The following is a 25,880-nucleotide window of genomic DNA, read 5'->3' as shown; positions in this document are numbered from 1 at the left end:
TTGAAAGTTCAAAGTTCATAGACTTTGATTTGAGGTGTGATTAGTCGTTTTGATGTTGTTTGATGTGGTTTGAAGCCTCGACTAAGTTCGTATTATATTTTGGGACATGTTGGAATAATTGGTTAAGGTCCCGAAGGTCTCGGGTGGAATTCGGAAGGTAAACGGAATGGATTACGGACAAAGAAGATTGCTGGAAATTTGCAGAAAATTTCGCCAGAAATTTCTGGTGTGTGGAGCCAACTTTGGAAGCTTATATCTCGTAATTCATAAGGAATCGAAAAATTGTCAAAACATAAAAGTTGTAGTCGTTTGTTTCTAGTTTCTATAAAGTTAAACCATTCATTATTTAGACATTTGTACAAAATGTTATGATGGATTGAATGAAGGCTGGTAGAGCGGTTTCGCCAGATATTTTGATGCATGGAGTCAACTTTGGAAGCTTATATCTCGCAATTCATAAGGAATCAAAAAAGTTGCAAAACATGAAGGTTGTAGTCGGCTGATTTTAGTTTCCATAGAGTTAAACCATTTATCATTTGGATATTTGTACATAAAGTTATGATCAATTGAAGAAAGGCTGGTAGAGCAGTTTCTGGTGGACTTTTAGTGACGAAAAATGGACTTTTAGTGACGGAAAATGAACTTTTAGTGACGGATTGGAGAAAATTAAGGACCAAAAATGGTCATTTCATTCATTTCATTTTGGATTTTTGGAGCACGGTTCTTGGGCGATTTTCACGGAAAAACATTGGGGTAAGTGTTCCTTATCCTATATTGATTATATTTCTTGATTTCATACTCATTTACATCATGAATCCGTGAATTTATGGAAGAAAAATTAAGATTTTTGTAAAATCTTCCAAAAACAAAAATTTAAGATTTGGAGGTCGAGTTGTTATCGGATTTTGGTAAAATTGGTATGGGTGGACTCGTAATTGAATGGGTTGTCGGATTTTGTAAGTTTCGTCGGATTCCGAGATGTGGGTCCCACGGACAAATTTTGAGCTAATTTGGGATTTTGATGAAAATATAATATTTTCTTATGAAATTGATTACTATAATTTTTGCTGACTGTATCGAATTAATTATGACTAGATACGAGTCGATCGGAGTCGAAAAATCAAGGAAAAAGAATAATACTTGGTTAAATTGAAGCAAGCCGAGGTAAGTGACTTGTCTAACCTTGTGTGGGAGAAATTTTACCTAGAATTGATATTAATGTGATTATTGAAATATGTTGAAAGTCGTGTATACGAGGTGACGAGTGTGTACACGGGTTAAATATGAAAGATTATATTTTTAAATTGTGTAGATCATTGTTGCACATTTATTAAATTATTTTATATTGTTATATTCTTCATCATTGATCTGTGATATATATTTTAAATTTGTTTGTCTTTTTTCTGCTAATTGTTTTACCTGTTTAACTGAAACTTGGTTTCTTTCATGTTGTGCATTATTTGAAGGTTGATTTTCTTTAAATTAAATATTATTATTTGACATTTTAATTTTGATATTGAAGCAACGTATTAAAATTTTAGAATATTATTTTCCTGAATTATTTATTCTTGAATATTTTCGTGAGATTTTGTTTTTCTTGGAAAATTGAAATATTGGGCACTTGAGGTGCAAATTGTGATATATTGTGATATTGATACGCATGCGGTGGTATAAGGTCTGGGTGTTGAAACGCATGCGGTGAGATAAGGGTGGTTTGATACGCGTGGCTAGTAGGGGTGACTACTAGAAGTCATGCGGTGTGATAAGGGTGGCTAAAACGCGGGATGCTATTTCGGGAAAAAATGTTTTTTTTAAATAAATTGTGAAGGCTCCCGCGGTGATATAAGAAAATGAGATATTGTAAAATTATTTATAATTTAGGACTACGAAGCGGTACCTCGGTAGTGCCCTTGTTAATATTGATTTATGGCCATAGTTGCCTTCGATTAATTGTTGTGATTTTTATAAAGTTGAAGGAAATTCTGTTTTGATTCCACGAGATATTATTTGTAATTATTTGGTGTCATTAAATGTGACATACTATTTGATTCATTTCCAGTATCATTTTATTTCACTATATTGTTAAACATTTTACCATGCCATTATTTATTCTCCAGTAGGGTCTGACCTTACCTCGTCACTACTCTACCGAGGTTAGGCTTGGCACTTACTGGGTACCGCTGTGGTGTACTCATACTACGCTTCTGCACATCTTTTTGTGCAGATCCAGGTACATCTTATCAGACCACGCATCAGTAAACTAGTTGTACGAGGAGACTTCGAGGTATATCTGCCAGCGTCCGCAGACTCCGTAGTCCCCTTCTATCTTACTATGTTGTCTTCCTTATTTGCTTTAGACTCTAATGTATAGAGACATAGAGAATAAATTCTTAGAAGCTTGTGACTTATTTCTACCAGGTTTTAGGAGTGGAAATTGTTTGAATTGTAGTTTATTTATTTCAGATATTTATTATTATTCTGCATTGATAGACTTACCTAGTCTTAGAGACTAGGTACCATCACGACATCCTACGGAGGGAATTTGGGATCGTGACAAGTTGGTATCAGAGCTCTAGGTTCATAGGTGTCATGAGTCACAAGCAAGTTTAGTAGAGTCTTGCGGATCAGTACGGAGACGTTTGTACTTATCTTCGAGAGGCTATAGAACTGTTAGGAAATATTCACTTCTTTGACTCCTTATCGTGCGACATTGATTTAGCTTGAAACATATATCATATATTCCTTTTTATCTACTCGTGTATGACATTGCGCACTCGGTATCAGTTGTGCGTCAATGGTTCGTGATGCCGTAGATTGACTACGAGGGAGCCAGAGATGCTCAAACATTGCCTCAACGTGTTGTTCCGACTGAAGATGTGGGTGTATTGAGAGATAACCTAGTGAATCATGTGGGGGTGCAACGGACGTTGGCGTATGGTTGATTTATACGAGCTGTGAAGGTTATTATTGTGGATCATCAGACGTAGTGACCTGTGACTTCGCACCAAGTGGGGGGAGTCCACTACCAATGGGTGGATTGCGGGGTCATGTGTTATATCAGTTTTGGCCTGAAATGTATATATGTGGTACTGAAAGGTTCCCTAAAATTTACACATGTTTAAGGCCTGAGATTTTGTAGAGGATAAGGTTGGGATTTGTGGTATGTCTGCCTCTTTAATAATCATGTACTTCAGTACCAAAAGAGTTATAGAAACAACTCTAAATTTGCAGAAGGTCTACTCAGCGTGGACGTCACAGTTGCGGATTTTGGGGTGCTTCGGAGGAAGTACACTTGTTGACGAGAGTCTGGACTATGTGGTTCGTGACAGATTTGTCTGTATGGAGCTCTACTTTTGTGATCGTTGTGTATAAATAAGGGTAAGGGTTACCCCAAAGAAGAATCGAAGAGTATATTAAGAAATGGGTCAGCTCAACAGTGTTGAGTCAGCATAACAAAAGAAGAAATTTGCCTTGGGAGAGATAATTCTCCATCAGTGTTCATGGCAAGCCTATGAAGAGGGAAGACCAGCCAATGCAACACCGCTCACTTGGCTTAGTTCTCAGAAACGCTTTTGAAAGAGTTTGTTTCCCGGACTCTCCGTAATGCGTGGCGTATAGGGTTTGAACGGTTGCGTCAGGTCATCATTGACAGTGTCAGAATATGCCATCAAGTTCAATAAGTTAGCCCGTCATACCCCTACTTTGCTTCCTATAACCAGAGAGCGAGTCCACAAACTCATTAAATGAGTCAATTATGATCGTAAAATTTTGTACGATTCGGGAGCTACAAGCTGATACTTTATTTCTGCTAGTTGTACAAATTGCCAAGATATTAGAATGTGTTTGGGGTGAGCAAAAAAAGGAAACTAAGGATACCAAGACGTCTCGAGGTTCTGGGGGATTCAGTAGATTCTACTCTGCAAGTATAAATCATTATGGAGGGGGCTCGGGCAATCGGCCAGCCCAGTCCGCACATCGGATTACTTGGGGTGCTCCAGTAAGTTCTTTTAATGCACCACCGACATAAGTTCCTACAATGGTTATTCCAGTTATCTGGCATAAAACTCAATATGAGCAGTCTAACCCGCAAAGGGGTTGTTATGAATACGGTGATACTAGGCACATCATGAGAAAATTGTCCCAAACTTGGGAGAGACATATTTCATCAAAGCACTCAGGCTACGTGCCCCATTGAAGTTACTACACCACCCACACGACCAGTTAGAGGTGGAGGACAGGCGGGTAGAAGGCGTCCTAGAGGTGGAGACCCAGCCATTGATATATTTTTATGGTATGGCGGAGGTCGCTACATCAGTTGGTGTCGTTACAGATACGACCTTGATATAATATAAAGGAATAATTTTCTTAACTTGATTCGGTTCTCAGTATCAGAACGAGTCCTTATATGGTGCTCCACTTATGAGTGAGCTTCGTAATTCTATAATCTACTTATGTGTTTACTCCTGTTGGGAGATTCTATGGAGATAGTTACGCCTATCATTCCATGTTGGTCACTAATAAGAGCTGTGAGGATAAAGGTGGCTTTATGTTACACATTTCGGTAAGTTTTGATGTAATTTATGGATAATTAATTTCAAATTGTGAATTATATGCCCTACAGGTGTAGGGTTCATTATGTGTTGTGATTACGTTTAACGGAAATTATTTAGAAGGAGCAAATGAAAAGTTTCCCGATTGGCACAATGTGCATATTACTTGTGATTCAGAACCGAGGACGAGATCCTCACATCTTAATATAAACTGATATGTTTAAACCGGGCTACGAGCTGCGGTGGAAGTTATATAAGGACGAGATCCTTATGAGGAAAATTCTTGTGTTTAAGTTCTCCCTTGTGAAATTAAATTTGTACTATAGTACTAATAGGGAGTCATGCCTGTTAGGCTTATTTAAAAATACTTATATGAAATCCTCTGTGCATATTTGCCAAATTTGTGTTGTAATTATTGAGTTTTAACCTACGAGATAGGTTCCCTCCCAGGTGACGTTAAATGTGAATCATTAATTCGGGTAAATAATTATGAGGTCTTCATGCCTCGTATCTCGTTATCAGTATTGTGAAAGTTTGAAATGAGATTTTTGTTAACATGAAGTTAATTGACGATTCTGTAATTGATTATGAACAACTATTAAGAACATATTAACCCAGAAGGGTGCTCCGTTCAGATGGACCGAGGAATGTGAGGAGAGCTTTCAAAAGCTCAAGACAGCTTTGACTACAGCCCCAATGTTGGTATTACCTATAGGTTCAGGGTCTTATATTGTGTATTGTGATGTGTCGCGTATTGGTCTCGGCACAGTGTTGATGTAAGACAGTAAGGTGATTGCCTACGTGTCCCGACAGTTAAAGGTACATGAGAAGAATTATTCGGTCCACGACCTTGAGTTAGCAGCTATTGTTCGTGCCTTGAAGAATTTGGCGGCATTATTTGTACGGTGTCCATTGTGAGGTCTACACCGATTACCGAAGTCTACAACATCTGTTTAAACAGAAGGATCTTAATTGCGGCAGCGGAGATGGTTGGATTTGCTTAAGGATTATGATATCACCATTCTCTATCATCCTGGGAAGGCCAATGTAGTGGCCGATGCCTTGAATCGTAAGGCTGAGAGTTTGGGCAGATTAGCATATTTATCGGTAGCAGAGAGGCCTTTGGCCTTGGATATTCATGCCTTGGCCAACCAGTTTGTCAGATTGGATGTTTCCGAGCCGAGTCGAGTTTTGGCATGTGTGGTTTCTCAGTCTTCTCTTTATGATCGTATCAGGGAGCGTCAGTATGATGACCCCCATTTGTTTGTCTTAAGGATACAGTTCAGCACGGTGATGCCAAAGAAGTCACAATTGGAGATGACGGTGTATTACGGATGAAGGGCAGGCTATGTGTGCCTAATATAGATGATTTTCGTGAATTGATTCTCCAGGAGGCTCACAGTTCGCGGTACTCCATACATCCGGGTCCTGCGAAGATGTAGCAAGACTTGAGGCAACATTTTTGGTGGAGGAAGATGAAGAAAGGCATAGTGGAGTATGTAGCTCGGTGTCTAAATTGTCAACAAGTGAAATATGAGCATCAACGACCGAGTGGATTGCTTCAGAAGTTAGAGATTCCAGAATGAAAATAGGAGAGGATCACTATGGATTTCGTTTTTGGGCTCCCACAGACTCAGAGGAAGTTCAATGCAGCTTGGGTGATTATGGATAGAATGACCAAGTCAGCTCATTGCAATCCTATGATGACTACCTAATCTTCCGAGCAGTTGGCTCGAATCTATATTCGCGAGATTTTCAGATTTCACGGCGTACCGGTATCTATCATCTCTGACCGGGGTACGCAGTTTACATCATGGTTCTGGAGGGCAGTACAACGTGAGTTAAGTACACGGGTAGAGTTGAGTACAACATTTCATGCTCAGACAGACGGGCAGTCCGAACACACTATTCAGACACTATAGGATATGCTTTGTGTATGTGTGATAGATTTTAGGGGTGCTTGGGATCAGTTCTTACCACTTGCGGAGTTTGCTTACAACAACAGTTGCCAGTCAAGCATTCAGATGGTTCCGTATGAGGCCTTGTATAGTAGACGGTGCCGGTCTCCAGTGGGTTGGTTCGAACCAGGCGAGGCTTGACTTTTGGGTACAGACTTGGTTCAGGATGCCCTGGAAAAGGTTAAGTTGATTCAGGATCGACTTCGTACAGCCCAATCTAGACAGAAGAGTTATGCTGATCGGAAGGTTCGTGATATTGCATTCATGGTTGGTGAGCGGGTATTTCTCTGGATTTCACCTATGAAGGGTGTGATGAGATTCGGGAAGAAGGGCAAGTTGAGCCCTAGGTATATTGGGCCTTTTGAGATTCTTGAGAGAGTTGGAGAGGTGGCTTACAAACTTGCACTACCACCTAGTCTTTCTGCGATTCATCCGGTATTCCATGTTTCTATGCTTCGTAAATATCATGGCGATCCGTCTCATGTGTTAGACTTCAGTTCGGTTCAGTTGGACAAGGATCTATCTTATGTTGAGGAACCAGTGGCTATTTTAGACAGGCAAATTCGAAAGCTGAGGTCAAAGAACATTGCTTCCGTAAAGGTTCAGTGGAGGGGTCATCCGGTCGAGGAGGTGACTTGGGAGGTCGAGCATGATTTACGCAGCTGTTATCCACACTTATTCACCAGCTCAGGTACTTTTTCTAACTCCGTTCGAGGACGAACGTTTGTTTTAGAGGTGGAGAATGTGATAACCCAAAATATCATCTTTAAATTTAATGATTAATTATGTGATCTAAGCACTATTTACCATTACTCGACTTGCGTGTGCAGTCCGTAAAAATTTTTCGAAAAGTTTTCAGGTGAAAAATGGATTAAAATGTGAATTAGATGTTTAAAACATAATTGAGTTGACTTTGGTCAACATTTTGAGCAAATGGAATCAGATCAGTATTTTGACAGTTCCGGTAGGTCTGTATCGTAAATTGGGACTTGGGCGTATGCCCGGAATCAAATTCTGAGGTCCCTAGCCCGAGATATGGAATTTTGATGAAAAGTTTAAAGTTTAAGTTCAAATACTGACCGGATGTCGAATTATGTGCAAATGACCCCGGAATAGAATTTTGATGATTCCAACAGCTCCGTATGGTGATTTTGGACTTAGGAGCATGATCGAAATTTTATTTGGAAGTCCGTAGTGGAATTAGGCTTGAAATGCCGAAAGTTAAATTTTGGGAAGTTTGACCGAGGGGTTGACTTTTTGATATATCGGGGTCGAAATCCGATTCTGAAAATTTTCATAGCTCTGTTATGTCATTTATGACTTGCGTGCAAAATTTGAGGTCAATTGGACTGGATTTGATAGGTTCCGATGTTGTTTGTAGAAATTGAAAGTTCAAAGTTCATAGATTTTGATTTGAGGTGCGATTAGTCGTTTTGATGTTGTTTGATGTGGTTTGAAGCCTCGACTAAGTTCGTATTGTATTTTGGGACATGTTGGAATAATTAGTTAAGGTCCCGAAGGTCTCGGGTGGAATTCGAAAGGTAAACGGAATGGATTTCGGACAAAGAAGAATGCTGGAAATTTGCAGAAAATTTCGCCACAAAATTTGCAGAAATTTCGCCAGAAATTTCTGGTGTGTGGAGCCAACTTTGGAATATTATATCTCATAATTCATAAGTAATCGGAAAATTATCAAAACATGAAAGTTGTAGTCGTTTGTTTCTAGTTTTCATAAAGTTAAACCGTTCATTATTTGGATATTTGTACAAAAAGTTATGATGGATTGAATGAAGGCTGGTAGAGCAGTTTCGCCAGAAATTCTGATGCATGGAGCCGACTTTGGAAGTTATATCTCGTAATTTATAAGGAATCCAAAAAGTTGCCAAACATGAAAGTTGTAGTCGGTTGATTCTAGTTTCCAGAAAGTTAAATCATTTATCATTTGGACATTTGTACATAAAATTATGATCAATTGAAGGAAGGCTGGTAGAGTAGTTTCTTGTGGACTTTTAGTGACGAAAAATGGACTTTTTGTGACGGAAAATGAACTTTTAGCGACGGATTGGCAGAAACATAAGGACCAAAAATGGTCATTTCATTAATTTCATTTTGGATTTTTGGAGCACGGTTCTTGGGCGATTTTTGGGCGATTTTCACAGAAAAATATTGGGGTAAGTGTTCCTTATCCTATATTGATTATATTTCTTGATTCCATACTCATTTACATCATGAATCCGTGAATTTACGGAAGAAAAATCAAGATATTTGCAAAATCTTCCAAAAACAAAAATTTAAGATTTGGAGGTCGAGTTGTTATCGGATTTTGGTAAAATTGGTATGGATGGACTCGTAATTGAATAGGTTGTCGGATTTTGTAAGTTTCGCCGGATTCCGAGATGTGGGCCCCACGGGCAAATTTTGAGCTAATTTGGGATTTTGATGAAAATGTAATATTTTCTTATGAAATTGATTACTATAATTTTTGTTGACTGTATCGAATTAATTATGACTAGATACGAGTCGATCGGAGTCGGAAAATCGAGGAAAATGCATAATACTTGGTTAAATTGGAGCAAGCCGAGGTAAGTGACTTGTCTAACCTTATGTGGGAGAAATTTCCCCTAGAATTGATATTAATGTGATTATTGAAATGTGTTGAAAGTCGTATACACTAGGTGACGAGTGTGTACACGGGCTAAATGTAAAAGATTATATTTTTAAATTGTGTAGATCATTGTTGCATATTTATTAAATTATTTTATCTTGTTATATTCTTCATCATTGATCTGTGATATATATTTTAAATTTGTTTGTCTTTTTCTTGCTAATTGTTTTACCTGTTTAATTAAAACTTGGTTTCTTTCATACTGTGCATTATTTGAAGGTTGATTTTCTTTAAATTAAATACTATTAACATAAAGTATTTGACATTTTTAATTTTGATATTGAAGCAACGTATTAAAAATTTGGAATATTATTTTCCTGAATTATTTATTCTTGAATATTTTCGTGAGATTTTACTTTTCGTGAAAAATTAAAATATTAGGCACTTGAGGTACAAATTGTGATATATTGTGATATTGATACGCATGCGGTGGTATAAGGTATGGGTGTTGAAATGCATGCGGTGAGATATGGGTGGCTTGATACGCGTGGCTAGTAGGGGTGGCTACTAGAAGTCATGCGGTGTGATAAGGGTGGCTAAAACGCGGGATGCTATTTCGGAAAAAAAATATTTTCTTTAAATAAATTGTGAAGGCTCCCGCAGTGATATAAGAAAATGAGATATTGTGAAATTATTTACAATTTGGGACTACGAGGCGGTACCTCGGTAGTGACCTTGTTAATATTGATTTATGGCCATAGTTGCCTTCGATTAATTGTTGTGATTTTTATAAAGTTAAAGAAAATTTTGTTTTGATTCCACGAGATATTATTTGCAATTATTTGGTGTCATTAAATGTGACATACTATTTGATTCATTTCCAGTGTCATTTTATTTCACTATATTGTTAAACATTTTACCATGCCATTATTTATTCTCCAGTAGGGCCTGACCTGATCTCGTCACTACTCTACCGAGGTTAGGCTTGGCACTTACTGGGTACCGTTGTGGTGTACTCATACTACGCTTCTGTACATCTTTTTGTGCAGATCCAGGTATATCTTATCAGACCACGCATCAGTAAACTAGTTGTACGAGGAGACTTCGAGGTATATCTGCCAGCGTCCGCAGACTCCGGAGTCCCCTTCTATCTTACTATGTTGTCTTCCTTATTTGCTTTAGACTTTAATGTATAGAGACATAGAGAATAAATTCTTAGAAGCTTGTAACTTATTTCTACCGGGTTTTGGGAGTTAAAATTGTTTGAATTGTAGTTTATTCATTTCAGATATTTATTATTATTCCGCATTGATAGGCTTACCTAGTCTTAGAGACTAGGTGCCATCACGACATCCTACGGAGGGAATTTGGGGTCGTAACAGAGCATGTCCGAAAAATATTTTGGAGGTCCGTAGTGGAATTAAGCTTGAAATGGCAGAAGTCGAATTTTTGGGATATTTGATCGGGGGGTTGACTTTTGATATCGGGGTCAAAATTCGATTCTGAATAATTTAATAGGTCTGCTATATCATTTATGACTTATGTGCAAAATTTGAGGTCAATCGGACTTGATTTGATAGGTTCCGGCGTCGTTTCTAGAAACTTGAAATTTCAAAGTTCATTAGGCTTGAATTGTGGTATGATTCATGTTTTTAGCGTTGTTTGATGTGATATAAAGGCTTGACTAAGTTCGTATAATATTGTATGACTTGTTGGTATATTTGGTTGAAGTCCCGGGGGGCCTCGGGTAAGTTGCAGATGCTTAACGGATCGAATATGGATTTGGAGGAGGAGCTGAAGCAACTGGGCATCTGGTGTGATCGCAACTGCGCGAAAAAGGGCCGCAGGTGCGAGCTCACGGATGCGAGGCATTAGTCGCAGAAGCATAAATGCATGGGCTGGCCAGGCACCGCGGGTGCGAAGACCGCAGGCGCGAAGAAATCATCGCAGGCGCGGACACCGCAGGCACGAGAATTTTGCTGCGGATGCGAAGACCGCAGGCGTGGAAACCGTAAGCACGAGAGTTTTTCCGCGGATACAAAGACCGGAGGCATGAAGAAATCATCACAGGCGCGAGAGTTTTGCCGTGGGTGCGAAAACCCCTGGGCACTACAAACAGAGGGGTTCCGAGCTTTTGCCATTTTGGGGCATTTCAAGCTCGAGTTGGGCGATTATTTAGCAAGGTTTTCACGGGAAAATTTGAGGTAAGTCCCTTGTGATCATGTTTACTCCATAATATTGAATTATCATCGAATAATTCGACTAGATTACATGTTTTTGATGTGTAAATCGGGGATTTGAACTTAGGGATTTGAAAACTAGATTTGATGATTTGGAGGTAAAGTTGAGATCGGATTTTGGTAAAATTGGTATGGTTAGATTCGTGGTTGAATGGACTTTCGGATTTTGTAATTTTTGTCGGGTTCCGAGATATGGGCCCCACAAGCGATTTTTGTGTTAAATTTTGGATTTTTATGGAAAAATTATATTTTCATATGGAATTAATTTCAATAAATGTTATTGACTGAATCAAATTATTTGTTGCTAGATTTGAGGTATTTGGAGACCAATTCATGAGGCAAAGACCTAGTGGAGTAAAGAATTTCACGGTTTGAGGTAAGTAATAGTTATAAATTTGGTCCTGAGGTTATGAAACCCCGGATTTTGTGTCATGTGATTATTTGGGAGGTGACGCACATGCTAAGTGATGGGCGTTTGGGCGTGTACCGAGGGTATTGTGACTTGGTCCATCCCGTGGAAACTGTAAAGTTGAATAACTTGTTGTTAGCTATGTGCTTTCTATGTGTTGTGGAAATTTGACTGGAAGTCATGTTTGAAACCATGTTTAGGTTATATGTTGGTACTGTTTGGACCCACAGAGGTCTTTTACATGTTGAACTATCTGCTTAAATTGTTATTTTGTACTCAGTCACAGTTTACTTGATTATTTTATCCCAGTCTCTATTGTTCATTATTGGAACATCATATCATTGTTGTTTGGGCTGATTTTATGATTGTTAAGAGCCCGAGAGACTGGAGAGATTTATGACCGAGCGAGGCCGGGGGCCTGATTGTGAGATATTATACTATAGCACATGAGTTGTCCGTGCAGCACGTGAGTTGTCCGTGCGAATCCTTATATTAAACTATAGCACGTGAGTTGTATGTGCAGCACATGAGTTGTCCGTGCGGATCCAGATATATATACTATGGCACATGAGTTGTCCGTACAGCACGTTAGTTGTCCGTGCAGATTATAGCGCTTGGGCTGTAGGAGCCCCTCCGGAGTCTGAACACCCCAGTGAGCGCGAGTACCCATTAAGTGTGAGTGCTGAGGGTTGGGAGCCCAGTGAGTGATTGTTGTCTTGAGAGGCTGTACTTGTTTTTTATTTGTTGTTGCACTTAGTTGTTATGTGTCATTGTTGTGAAATTTTCTGAATAAGTTTTTATCCGGAATACGTGAACTTGAACTGTATAGAATTGATTCGACTTAAACTACTGGATTTGAAAGCATGCCTATTCTTTGCTGGAATTACTGAAAGTGAACTATAAATTTGTAGCTCGCCACTATCTTCAGTTCTTTATTTATTATTATTACTTACTGAGTTGGTTGTACTCATACTATACCCTGTATTTTGTGTGCAGATCTAGGTGTTCCTGGACATAGCGGGTGTTGATTCTTTCACATAATTAATTTTTCGGAGATTCGAAGGTAGTTGCTGTGTTTCGCAGATCTTGTCTCTCTTTCCCTATCTCCTTGTTTATTGTATTTGGTCTCAGACTATTATGGACCGTGCTTTCCAGACTTGTATTCATATTAGATGCTCATGTACTCAGTGACACCGGGTTTTGGGAAGGTTTATATATGTATTTGTGAGTTTTTCTTTCGCTAAATTTAGATATTATGTTTTCGAACTTAAAAGATATGGTGGTTTATTGAGATTGTCGGCTTACCTAGTATTGGGATAGGCGCCATCAAGACGGGTGAGATTTTGGGTCGTGACAAGTTGGTATCAGAGCTTTAGGTGATATAGGTCTCATGACTCGTGAGCAGGTTTAGTAGAGTCTTACGGATCGGTACGGAGACATATGTACTTATCTTCGAGAGGCTGTCGAACCCTTAGGAAAATTTCACTATCTTGTATTCTATCGTGCGGAATTGTTTCAGTTTGAAACATAACTATTTAAATTCCTTCCACATATTTCGCATGCGCATATGAGCACTCAGTATCAGCTGTGTATCGCTAGCTTGTGTTTCCATGAACGAGGTTCGAGATGAGTATTCTGTATTTTGTTGATGGGCCAGTCTGGAGGGCTTGAGGCCGGGGTTAGACCGTAGCTTAGGCTCGGTAGTTTCGATTGTAAGAACCTGTACATTTGGACCCTTATATCCGGTAATGTCCCCACGAGTAAAATTTATGGCTCGATGAGCGATTGAATGGCTATATTATAAGTATGATGTAACTGCGGGATGTGTTCAGATGGGTTTAATGTGACGAATAAAGTTTGCTTATGACTTAAGAGTTTGCTATTGGGTACTTGAATTCTGACTTGATTTGACGTATAGTCTCGAGTTGTGAGTGTATTGAAGGATCTTTCACGTTGTTAAATTGTAGGGAAAATTAAATTCTCATGTCTTGTCAATGAGTTTGGACTCAAGAAGAGTAAGTGATTGTGGTTGCGAATGGGTAATTCTAATGTTGATGGCTCTAGAAAGATGATATTCGAAGAGGCTTAGAGTCGGTAACATTTTATTGGTTCAGGTGCGACAAAGATGCATTTTGATTTGATGCAACAGTTGGGCAGCAAAGTGTGAAGGAAGACATGATGGGAAGTGTTTCGCGGTGGTTGAAGTACTAGCAAGTCAAGTATGAAAAGCAGAGGTTGAGAAGTTGCTTAAAGGAGATGGTTTAACTGAAGTAAGAGTGGCAGATTAGCATATGGATTCTGTGGTAGGATAGCCGCGTGCCTTGAGAAGTGTAGAACGTTTTGGGAATCGTGATGGAAGGTGATCTTGTCTGCGAATTTTATTTGGAATGATGGTTACTGTACGAAGAAAGATTGAATATGCAAGAAAGGAGTTTCTTGAAATGAAGAGGGGTGTGAAGATTTGCTTATCATTTCTGATGCAATATGACTTGAGTTTGGAAGGTATTGTTGAACTTTTAGTCGATATCAATAGGGAAAGTACAGACTTATACAAATGGTGGGTGAGCATGAGCTCAAGAGAATTTATTGAATGCGTAGTCGTTGCACCCAGTGCAACGTCGTTGGAAGGTGTCGGTAAGGAATTTCCATAGGTGGCTTATCTCCTGTGAGTAGTTAGAGGTGGTGTGATGTTGATGAAGCTTCTGCGAGGAATATTACTTGCTACTCGGTAAGAGGTCGAGTGTGTGACTGTGGCTGGTGATTCAGAATGTTCATGAAAAGCTTAACAAATGACTTCTAGGAGTCTGGCGGGTTAACGGTGCGAGATTTTGGTAATTAAGAAGGAGAAATCCATGCGGGTTCTAATTTTATATAATTGCAGCTTAAAGCTAAGTGGGGGAGCCTGCTATTGACAATTTGATTTCATGGTTCTATGTTAAAATTTTAGTTTTGGTTGGAAACATACTTGTGGATTAGTTATGACTTGCAGAGATGGAGATCGAGGATGACTAGAGTAAGAAAATTCCTGAATACGGGTTACATGGCACTTTATAGAAATATGAAAATCATGAAATATTTAAATTATTATTTTTAAGAACGTAGTGCGCACGAAGTATGAATTTGATTGGTGGTGTTAAGGCAGGGTTACTTCTTAAGGGGTTGTTGTGCTAATGGGGCTTGTGCCTTTCGGCCCGTTTGGGCGGTGCAATTTAGATTTGAGCAAAGTAAGTAACTCCCGAGGAAATTCTAATGGGTTTGAGAATTATATATAGCAATTGAGAATGTTTCCGGACTTGTGTAAAAAAAATGAGATTTGCATTTGAAGGTGTCGGGACTTTCGGTAATTTTGTATGACTATGAATTCTACATTTATGTATAAGAAAGAAAAGAGAAACAATTTTAAATTTGCATAAGGTATTTTCAGAGTGAGTGTTACGATTGTGGTATTTATGGGGTAATTATGATGTTGTGAGACCTTAGAGAAATTTTGGTGGTAATATTCTTGGGTTTGGTGACGTGCGTGACTTGGTCGAGTCAGGGGAATTTAGTTCTGATAGCTTGATTAGGTGCAAATAGAATTTTTCTTTTTTTAGTGTTCTTGATGGTTCTTACCATGGTTGAACCGGATATTTCCTACCAATGTGGGGAACGTGTTGTGTATTGTGATTTTCCCCCGAAAAGAAGCAAGAGAAAGGTTTATAACTAACTGGGTATGTAATTTGCTGGTGACTCAGAGTTGATAATGGGATTCTTATGCTTCTCACATTATGGCATAATATATGTGGTGTGTTGTGCGGGATTATGATTTACATGTACAAGGTGGCAGTTCATTCTTGAAGGGAAGGTCATGAATTCTAGACATAATGATTAGTGTTATATATTTAGATGAATGTTATAACTGCTCGGTAATCCATGAGAAGGGTGTGCATTTCAAAAGGGCATTGTGCTTTGATTGACCAATGTTCATTGGTATTGCAGTATTCACTTGGTTGATAACCTACTGATATTCAAATTATTGCTATGTGACACGGAAGAATTTTGAAAGTATTCCTAGTGGGAAGATTGTGCATGAAAGAGGTGTTAGTCATTCAAGTGTTTGAGTTGGGATCAGTTATGGTGGTTCATATGTTCTATGAATTTGGAGACCGGGAGTTCTCCGAAGCAAATTATGTCAGGGTTGCGACCTGTTTGAGGTGAGTATTTTATTTAAAATCAATGGAGGCACTAATTGCGTTAATTATTTATGATAGCTACTCGCTACGAGTGCATACATATGTGAGGTTTGAGCCATGTGCAAGCAACAGGGCAATTATCCGTGCTCGGAAGAATTCCTAGGCTATGATATGCCTATAGTTTATAGTTAAGCGTAAAGTTATAACGTTTCTCGTGTTCGTACCTTTGTGGAGAACTATCTGGGCTATATTTGAGGTTACAAAGATGCTAGTTTCCCTTAATAAACGGGGTAGTTACTATTTCAGCATTAACTTGCCGATTTGAAGTGTGATAGCAGACTTTGCACATGCTTATGCTATGGCGTGCTATTTATGCCAGTCCAGGAGCATGAGAATCTTATTTCATTATTATATACAAGTGTACTTGTTTAATTGCTCTTGTATGATATGCTGGGACTGGAGGCTTGTGACCATGTCGGGCGATTCATATTATTGGCACGTGAGTTGTCTGTGTCGTGTGTGGGAATTCTATTTCTATAATAATTTATCTGATCTATTAATTTCCTTCCTCTACAATTGTGCACATGCACCTACGGTTATCCTCTTCACAAAATTTGAAGAGTTGGTTGTAACATTGTGGTTGGGGTGATGCTTGTTGAACTTGCAATACGGTTCTCTTCCTTGAGACGTCTGCCATATTTGGGTACACGGATTGCGCAGTTGTGGTTTGCATTATATTGATGTGGCGTGTCTGTGGGATAGTTGTATTTAATAATATAAGGTCATTGGACCTAGAATGGGTACTATCAGGTTTTATTACGGTATATTCGAGAGGATTATGGTTCTGGTTGGGGAGAGGGAGCTCCATGGCTAGTTGATCTGATGAGTGGTTATGAGTTTTTGATTGTTTCTTTCATCATTGGCAGTGTACGAATATTTTGGAATGAGGTTCTGTTGAATGCGGAGTTTTACACTAGTACTTGGTTGGTTTCGAGTATTTATTGTGATCAGAAATGGTGCTACGAGTATGCGAGTTGTGTAGTATGTTATGCGACTATATCTGGAATTATGGTTATGGCTGGATACGGCTTGTTCAGGCTAATACAGTGTGTAGATGCAAGATTCGGGTCTTGAAAAGAATTCTGGATGCTAGAAATTTGGATCCAAGGGTTTTTTAGGCTAAGGTTAAATTAATGATCTTCAATTGTGTTGTGTTGTCAGATCCATGGAATAGGGTGGCGTGGGATCACCCCCGGGGTACATGCGTGGTAAGATGGAATAGTGATTTGATGGCTTGGAAACAACTCTTGGCACGTTCGAGGATGAACGTATATTTAAGTTGGGGAGAATATAACGACTCGGCCGGTCGTTTTGAGTATTACAGCCCCGTTTCCCCATTTACTATTTAATTTATGCTTCACAGTCGTTGTAAGACTTATCGGGTTAGTTGGTTCGGGTCCGGAAGAAATTCGGAGTGAAATGAGACACTTAGTCTCACAATTGAAAACTTAAGTTGGAAAAGTTGACTGAATATGAACTTATGTGAAAATGACCTCTGATTCGAATTTTGATGATTCCAATAGCTCCGTATGGTAAATTTGGACTTAGGAGCGTGTCCGGAAAATTTTTTGGAGGTCCGTAGTGGAATTAGGCTTAAAATGGCGGAAGTTGAATTTTTGGAAGGTTTGACCGGGGGGTTGACTTTTGATATCGGGGTCGAAATCCGATTCTGAAAATTTTAATAGGTCCGTTATGTCATTTATGACTTATGTGAAAATTTGAGGTCAATGGGACTTGATTTGATAGGTTCCAGCATTGTTTCTGGAAACTTGAAATTTCAAAGTTCATTAGGCTTGAATTAGGGTATGATTCGTGTTTTTAGCGTTGTTTGATGTGATATAAAGGCTCGACTAAGGTCGTATAATATTGTATGACTTGTTGGTATATTTGATTGAAGTCCCGGGGGGCCTCGGGTGAGTTGCGGATGCTTAACGGATCGAATTTGGATTTGGAGGAGGAGCTGAAGCAACTGGGTATCTGGTGTGATCGCACCTGCATGAAAAAGGGCCGCAGGTGCGAGCTCACAGATGTGAGGCATTAGTCGCAGAAGCATAAATGCATGGGCTGGCCAGGCACCGCGGGTGCGAAATATTTTACCGCGGGTGCGAAGACCGCAGGCACGAAGAAATCATCACAGGCACGGACACCGCAGGCACGAGAGTTTTGTCGCGAATGCGAAGACCGCAGGCACGAAGAAATCATCGCAGGCGCGAGAGTTTTGCCGCGGATGCGAATACCGCAGACGCGAAGAAATCACCGCAGGCGTGGACACCACAGGCGCGAGAGTTTTGTCGCGGGTGCGAATACCGCAGGTGCGAAAAAATCACCATGGGTGCGAAGAAATTACCGCGAGTGCGAAAATCCCTGGGCAATACAAAAACATAGGGGTTCCGAGCTTTTACCATTTTGGGGCATTTCAAGCTCAGATTGGGCGATTTTTTAGCAAGGTTTTCACGGAAAAACTTGAGGTAAGTCCCTTGTGATCATTTTTACTCCATAATATTGAATTATCATCGAATAATCTGACTAGATTACATGTTTTTGATGTGTAAATCGGGGATTTGAACTTAGGGATTTGAAAAATAGATTTGAAGATTTGGAGGTCGAGTTGAGGTCGGATTTTGGTAAAATTGGTTTGGTTTGACTCGTAGTTGAATGGACTTTCGGATTTTGTAACTTTTGTTGGGTTCCAAGACGTGGGCCTCACAAGCAATTTTTGAGTTAAATTTTGGATTTTTATGAAAAAATTATATTTTCATATGGAATTAATTCCAATAAATGTTATTGACTGAATTGAATTATTTGTTGCTAAATTTGAGGCGTTTGGAGGCCAATTCACGAGGCAAAGACCTAGTGGAATAAAGAATTTCACGGTTTAAGGTAAGTAACAGTTATAAATCTGGTCCTGCGGTTATGAAACCCCGGATTTTGTGTCATGTGATTATTTTGGAGGTGACGCACATGCCAGGTGACGGGCGTGTGGGCGTGCACCGAGGGGATTTTGACTTGGTCCGTCCCGTGGAAACTGTAAAGTTGAATAACTTGTTGTTAGCTATATGCTTTCTATGTGTCGTGGAAATTTGACTGGAAGTCATATTAGAAACCATGTTTAGGTGATATGTTGGTACTGTTGGGACCCACAGAGGTCGTGTACATATTGAACTATCTGCTTAAATTGTTGTTTTCTACTCAGTCATAGTTTACTTGATTATTTTATCCTAATCTCTATTGTTCATTATTGATGCATCATATCATTGTTGTTTGGGCTGATTTCATGATTGTTGAGAGCCCGAGATACTGGAGAGATTTATGACCGAGCGAGGCCGAGGGTCTGATTGTGAGATATTATACTATAGCACGTGAGTTGTCCATGCAGCACGTGAGTTATCCGTGTGGATCATTATATTATATTATAGCATGTGAGTTGTCCGTGCAGCACGTGAGTTATCCGTGCGGATCCAGATATATATACTATGGCACGTGAGTTGTCTGTACAGCACGTTAGTTGTCCGTGCAGATTATAGCGCTTGGGCTGTAGGAGCCTCTCCGGAGTCTGAACACCCCTAGTGAGCGCGGGTACCCATTGAGTGTGAGTGCTGAGGGCTGGGAGCCCAGTGAGTGATTGTTGTCTTGAGCGGTTGTACTTGTTTTTCATTTGTTGTTGCACTTAGTTGCTATCTGTCATTGTTGTAAAATTTTCTGAAAGATGTTTTATCCGGAATACGTGAACTTGAACTGTATAGAATTGATTCGACTTAAACTGCTGGATTTGAAATCATGCCTATTCTTTGCTGGAATTACTGAAAGTGAACTATAACTTTGTAGCTCGTCACTATCTTCTGTTCTTTATTTATTATTGTTACTTACTGAGTTGGTTATACTCGTACTATACCATGCACTTCGTGTGCAGATCCAGGTGTTCTCGGACATAGCGAGTGTTGATTCTTTCGCACAGTTAATTTTTCGGAGATTCAGAGGTAGCTGTCGTATTTCGCAGACCTTGCCTCTCCTTCCATATCTCCTTGTTTACTGTATTTGGTCTCAGACTATTATGGACCGTATTTTCCAAACTTGTATTCATATTAGATGCTCATGTACTCAGTGACACCGGGTTTTGGGAGTGTTTATATATGTATTTGTGAGTTTTTCTTCCGCTAAATTTAGATATTATGTTTTCAAACTTAAAAGATATGGTGGTTTATTGAGATTGTCGGCTTGCCTAGTATTGGGATAGGCGCCATCACGACGGGTGAGATTTTGGGTCGTGACACTTCTTCTTATTCCTCTTCTTCCTCTTCCTCTTCTTCTTCTTCCTCTTCTTCCTCTTCTTCTTCTTCTTCCTCTTCTATGGATTCTAAAGGTCTATATATAGAGATGTATAATTAGTGTATTTCATGTACAATAAATATATATTTAGTGTATCTTTATGTATAATCCATGTATCTATATACACTTTGAGTTTTTATACAGTGTACATTGATTATGCAGTGTGTGTGTGTGTGTGTATATATATACACACACACACACACCAGTAGGGTTCAACTATGAGAAATTTTTCAGTCTTTGGGTTATTTTTGGTGAGCAAAAAAAAAAGAGATGAAATTGTATATACACTAATACATTGTATAAATATTGTACATAAAGTGTATCCTATATTTTTTGGTGTAGCACTAATATATCTTTAGTGTATTCTAAGCATTTTATAGTATCCAAAGTATATATATTATTTTACGATGTATAAAAAGTGTATATATTATTCTACAATGCATAAGAAGAGTATATATTATTTTATGATATATAAAAAGTGTATATACACTTTATACTAGTGTAAAATATGTATATTATGTGTACAACGTATACATCACCTTCTTTTTTTTCTTCTTATATCATGAGTATTTTTGCTTATGCAATATCATATTTTTTTAAATTAGATCAATAAAAAATTTAGGCTCTTAGTGAAAGATTAAAAATAATTATAATATAGGTGTAATAGGAAGAGTTTGAAAGTTGCATAGGTGAAAGTGCTCAAATTTTACCCAAAAAAAGAAAAGAAATCCTAAACATAAAAGGAGATAAAAGTGTTCAAAACTTTAAAAAATTAATGATTTTCCGTGTGTCATAACAAACAAACAAACAAAAAATTCTAATACCTAAAAGGAACTTTTTTATGGACGTAAAAGGAATTGAAGAAAAAACTAAGGCTCCCAAATGCAAAAGGAAGTTCAAATTGATGTAAATATTTTTTTTAGATACTTTACAAAAAGATTAGGCGGCCGTTGATTTTTTAGTTGCAATTGCTAGCCCCTATAATTGGTTTTGGGCTATGAATTGTATGGTGTATTTTGTAGCTACCGATTGTCATTAGTTTTTCCCGAATGGCTAGAAGTGATAATAGCTCAAAATTGTTGAGACGGTTCACGTAAATAACCTTTAGCGAATCTTATTGAAAGTTTCTTATTAATTAATGAGCTATTATCATTTTTAGCCATCCGGCAAAAACTAATGACAATCGGTAGTCACAAATTACAATATACATTTTATAGCCCAAAACTAATTCTAGCGGCTAGCCACCGAAATTGACGAACCTAACTACCACGGAAACACAATGGGAGATGGCTTCTAAGATGACTTTTAATTTACTCTATTCATTATTTTATTCTTTTTTAGCTTTTATGCTATTTAGATATTAATATTTTATGCATACTTGTGAAAAATATAAAAATAAAACTTTTATCATAAATGTTACTTTTTGCCTTTTCCTATATGAGTTCAATATGTGCCTATACTGGAAGTGAGATAAGTAATTAAAATTTTAAAAAGCAAAATACTCCAAAAATAGAAGTTACGTGTATTTTGAGGGAAGGATTCAATTTTAGTATTATTTTTGGAGTATTTTTTTAAAAAATATTTTAATTATTTATCTCATGCATAGTCTTCACTATACAAAATAGATTGTCACTATACAAAAAATATACTAAATAGATTGTCACTGTACAATTTATATACAATAAATTGCCAATATACAAAATATATACAAAATAGACTGTCACTATACAAAAAATATACAAAATAGATTGTCACTGTACAATTTATATACAATAAACTGTCACTATACAAAATATATATAAAATAGACTGTTACTATACAAAAATTATACAAAATAGACTGTCACTGTATAATTTATATAAAATAAACTGTCACTATACAAAAAATATATTAAATAGACTATCACTATATAAAATATATACAGAACAAACTGTCACTATACAAAAAATATACAAAAAGATATTTCGGGCTATTCGATGTAATATATTTGGGCCGGAAGGATATTGTGGGTCAATGGAAAAAAATACGGGATATCAAAATTTTGAAGGGCCGTAGAGGATAGTTTTCTCTTAATTAATTGATGTCAACATGGATCAATAAATGAGTAATAGCATTATGGATTGAATTAGGTTGAGTGCCCAGATCATATCCCCTCACGAGGATTTACATCTATACCCAGTTTTTGGATCACATTTTAACTTATACCCGCTTTGTAAAAAAAAATTGCAAGTGTACCCACTTTTCGGGTAACTTCAAACATACGGGCCTGAAGTAGCAAAAATTTTTGTCTAAAGTTTGAACTTCAGAATGTTTTGCCTGAAGCATAGCCTTATCAAAGCAAAACTTCAGATATTTTTGCCTGAAGTTTGGCCTGACTTGCAAAGGCAATCACGCAAACTTCAGTTCATAGTGCAATGGCAAACTTCAGTTCAATAAAACTACAGCATGTTTTGGATGAAATTTTTATTTTGTAATTGTTGAACTTAGCATTCTATTAGCTGAAGTTTTGTTTTGTAATTGCTGAACTTCAGCATTCTAGGAGCTGAAGTTTTATTTTGTAATTGCTGAACTTCATTCTAGGAGCTGAAGTTTTGTTTTGTAATTGCTGAACTTCAGCATTCTAGGAGTTGAAGTTTTATTTTGTAATTGCTGAACTTCAGCATTCTAGGAGCTGAAGTTTTGTTTTGTATTTGTTGAACTTCAGCATTCTAGGAGCTGAAGTTTTTGTTTTATATTTGCTAAACTTCAGTAGTCTTAGAGCTGAAGTTTGTGTTCTGCCTTTCTTTGAAGTTAGATGGCTTTAAAATATAACTTAAGCCAAATTGTGCTGAAGTTTTAACTGATTTTTTTAATAATGTTTTGAAGTTATTTTTCCTATCATTTATTTTTCAGTTCTGCAGCCCTTTTCTGTCGTTTTTCCTGCGGATGATATCATAAAGCAAGGGGTAAGCTAATTTCAAGAGATCGCGAGAGCAACTATTGTGTATAATAAATTTCACATGCATGTGCCATTCTTGTGGCAGGTAACTTGGAAGAGAGGACATGTAATAATCAGTTGTTGTTGTATGTTTAAGAAGGATGGATTAGGGAAAGACACAAATCATACCTACTTTAACCAGCTTGTGGAGATTTATTTACTCGTTATTCAATATAGAATATGGTAGTTGATAAGATTTAATAAAAACTTTATAGATCCAATGAATAATACTTATACAAAGTCTCATGTGTTTGAGAGAGAAAAGAAGAAGAGGAAAAGAAGAGGAGGAAGAAAGGAGCGCATAGGTCAGGAGGAAGAAGAGGAGGCGTCTGAAGTTGTCAAAATTAGGGTATAGGTTAAAGAATTTTAAAAATATAGGTATATGTTAAATGGGGGCGACCAAATAGGGTGGCCCGTGCAATTTTTACCGAGTCACTTGTGGACGCAAATGGGCTTTGGATTGAAACCTAAATCGTCTTTTAAACCTTCTGAACAGTCAGGCCACATTATGGGCCTTTAAATGGACTAGCTTATTGCTTGGCCCAATGATATGTAAATCAAATTGTACAGGTGAATATAGGTACTACAAGTTTCAAAATTAGATATGTAATAGTTCATAACACTACAAACTTAATCATGATAACAGATACGAAATTTAAACTTGCTTCAATTTAAACTCAATACATCATGATGACTATTCTTAACAAATACAATCTCAAATGCTAGAAATTCTAAAACTACGCGTGTTTTTAGTTTCCAAATTTGTCCTTACTGCTTGTAGAAATGCAAGACTATCAATCACTTCACCATTGCCTGAAATTTTCAGTCAATAAATTTGTTCAACCGGTGATCAAACTCAAAGACTGACCACCTTCAGCTTAACAAATGCCTTTTAAGCCATAATTACTTAACTGGACAACACCAAACCAAATCCCCGATCAAGTGACAAATAATTTCAATTTAATATAATAATTTGAATACAACTAATTATCAATCGACTAAGCAGTAGATCAACAGATGAAATCCTCAAAGTAACAGACAATTTCAGTTTAGATTTTCAGCCTAAACAAACAGTTTTAATAGAAGAACAAATGTAAACAGATCTGGTAATGAAGCACAGTAAGTACACAAAATTAGACATGGTCAAATCAGCAATTCAACTCTTCATTTCTACATTCAAAGAAAATTTACAGATGGAATTTCAACATACCTAACAGTAGAAAATCACAACAAATGACCAAATAAAGGTCTAGAGATGGAGATGAAAGCTCAGCTACTTAGTAGTAAATTCAGCAACAGACAATTTCAGTTTCAAATCGACATATCAACTTGAAAACCCAGAAATTACTGAAGTAACCCCACATAACTTAGAATCACTTTTGAAATCCCTTCTTCTTTTTTTTTTTGAGACAGAATAGGCTAATAGACACTTCTGTTTGTTTTATTTTGACATCACGGTCGTTTTAATCTATAAAGTTTCAAAGCACTTGTACTCGATCAAAACTTGTTGCTCACTAGCCCTGACATGAATGACATATCAGATCCACATCAAATTATTTAATGCCACATCATTATTTATTTTAATAACATATTGTTTTTTATAAAAATCTCAAATTCATCTCCTTTTTCTCCAACAAAAAAACGTATCCCAAACCTTCCTCTTCTCTGTTTTCCCCACTTAATCTCTTCCTCCTCCACCTACCAGCACCACACACCACTACCTTTTTGCCCTCCATCTGGAAACACACAACCAAAACCACTTTATCTTCTTTTGTCATGATTTTTCTCCATTGTTGTAAGTCCACTCGACCATCTTTGCTAGTCCCTCTACCTCACCTCTTATCTTCTTTACCTTCACGTCACCCTCTTAAAATCCAGGCATCGAACGAGTCAATGGCCATGACAAGCGAGTAACATCATAGATCCTCGGAATATCGAACATCACTAGGAGATCACCTTAAATCTCGAGGGACTTTGCTGGAAAAGATTCACTATGTCGGCCCTTCTTTTCCCTTTCTCTTTCTCACCATAGATCCCCATTTTCGCTGGAGTTCTAGTTGGTTTTGGTTGCTGAAAATAGTGACAGCGGACAGTATTATTAGTGTTGTATTTTCAAAAAGGGGAAATGATTAATTGCTATGGAGTTGTTTGATGTGGGATTCTCGTTCAAATTTTAGTGAAGTGCCTACTAAATTCTAACTTTCACAAATACCAAATCTCAATCCTACAAATATCAAATATGTCCACTTCTTAAAATGAACATCTCCTGCTCCCACCCAGAAAGAGAGAAAGAACACGCTACTAAAAAAAATTTGTTTGCTAAGAAACTATGGTTAAAATGACCATGGTTAATAGATGTTTCAATTTATTTTTTTAACAAATCTGACATAAATTAAACTAGAAAGGGCTAAATATACCTATGTACTTTTGGAGATGGTCTAATAATACCTTTCGTTATATTATTGGGCTATATATACTCTTTCCGTCATACTTTGGAACAAATATATCCTTATTTTGGATGGAATGCCACGTGTCAGCACCAGATGAAAACGACCCATTTCTTTTTTTTACCCGATCCATTTT

Source organism: Nicotiana tabacum, chromosome 14 (assembly GCF_000715075.1).
Source record: "Nicotiana tabacum cultivar K326 chromosome 14, ASM71507v2, whole genome shotgun sequence".
NCBI classification, from domain to species: Eukaryota; Viridiplantae; Streptophyta; class Magnoliopsida; order Solanales; family Solanaceae; genus Nicotiana; species Nicotiana tabacum.
The sequence above is the reverse complement of the archived record's forward strand: the minus strand, read 5'-3'. Positions refer to the sequence as shown.